The sequence below is a fragment of the Gekko japonicus genome, unplaced genomic scaffold (assembly GCF_001447785.1).
Source record: "Gekko japonicus isolate JY-2015 unplaced genomic scaffold, Gekko_japonicus_V1.1 scaffold155, whole genome shotgun sequence".
Taxonomy (NCBI): domain Eukaryota; kingdom Metazoa; phylum Chordata; class Lepidosauria; order Squamata; family Gekkonidae; genus Gekko; species Gekko japonicus.
The window spans coordinates 273568-275212 of record NW_015167534.1 but is presented as its reverse complement, the minus strand read 5'-3'; positions in this window follow the sequence as shown (position 1 = coordinate 275212).

Sequence of the window (1645 nt, the reverse complement as noted above, 5' to 3'; positions counted from 1 at the left end):
AATCATGTTTGATGGCTTCCCAGACCATCACTTCCTAGTAATGGAGTGGACTGGGAAAATACATAGGAATACCTCCATCAATAAGACATTTTTATTGTGGAGATATCACAATTTTCCCAGCAATAAATTACCATCAAAGCTATGTGAATGTCATGATGAGTGTGTGGAATGTGTTTAGAAGGATCCATAAAGTCCTATTAGATGATGTCTCTGATATCACTATTAATAAATAACACACCTACAATTTTGTGATTAAATGCTTTATTGAAAAAACAATTTCCTTAGAGGCTTGGCCCTTTTAAGAAACTGAATCAGCAAATGCAAGAACACCTTTTTGTAAAGCAGTGCCTGATTTTAAGGCTATGAATTATCCCTCTCTGACATCTAAGGTACTCATGTACTCTTTTTCTTTGAAAAACTGGCATATACGATACCAGCATCCTCTGCGTTCCTGATGTGAAGATAGGGTATTCTTGCCACTGGTACTGGATTAGGACTGGTGTATGTTAAGGAAAACATCAGTAGCTAGTCAATTTCTTCCACAGAATTAAGGCAGACAAAAGTTTTTTCACTTTCTTGAAGCTTCTATGAGGCATCATTTGTGGGGTATACAGTATTTATTTTACTTCATTTATATACCACCTTTCTCCCCAATGGGAAACCAAAGTGGCTGACATCATTCTCTCCTCCATTTTCCCCCTCACAACAACCCTGTGAGGCAGGTTAGGCTGAGACTCTGTGACTACACCAGATTTCAAAAACTTAATGAAAAATATGTCAGTAGGACAACAGAAATGTATAACTGAAAAGCAAAAAGGACTCCATCATACCAATCACAACTACCTTAGAAACCATGTTGGATGTCCACTGCTACTGCCTATCACAAGCAGCCTAACCGGTTTTAAAATGCTCACTTTGGAGTTGTACCTAACTTTTCTCCAAACACAGGCACTTCTAAGTATGAGTTAAAATTATTCCTCATTAGATGTCCTGTTGCTTCAGAGCATTTATCCATTTAGCCTAGCATCCATTTTATATGGTGGCTAGCCAGATGACCTGGGGGCCACCTGACCTTCCTCTGATGTTGCCTCCGAGCACTGGCTTCCACAGGTTCCTTTCAGTCTCCATGGCCAGTAGCCATTGATTAGCCTCCATGAATCTGTCTAATCTCCTCTCAGGGCTGTCTAGGCTTCTGGCTGTCGCTTCGTTCAACTGGCAGCAAATCCCACTGTTTAATAACTCCAGTGAAGACGCCTTACAATTGCAAGCTTAACATAAAACGAGGAGTCCATGGCTGGGGTGAAAAGATCACTGATGAGGGAGGAAAGGGATGAAACTGTAAATAGCTACAAATATTCGATGTGACAGACTAAACAAACAATAAAAATATATATTTATTTAAAAAAAACACACATAAAACGAGGAGTCGGCCCAAAGCACTGTGCTGAATCCTTCCTTCCACCTTTTCTTTCACTGCAGAAAGCAAAGAAAGTAGGGCAGCTTTCCAAGGTCTGTCTTGTCTCCAGCCCAAACAGCTAGCAATTTACAGGGCACCTTCGGGGCCCCTCCTGCTGCCGCTCGCTGCTGCTGCTGCTGTTGTCATGGTTCCTCCTTTGCTAGCAGTTCCCGCTGCTGGGCTTGGGCT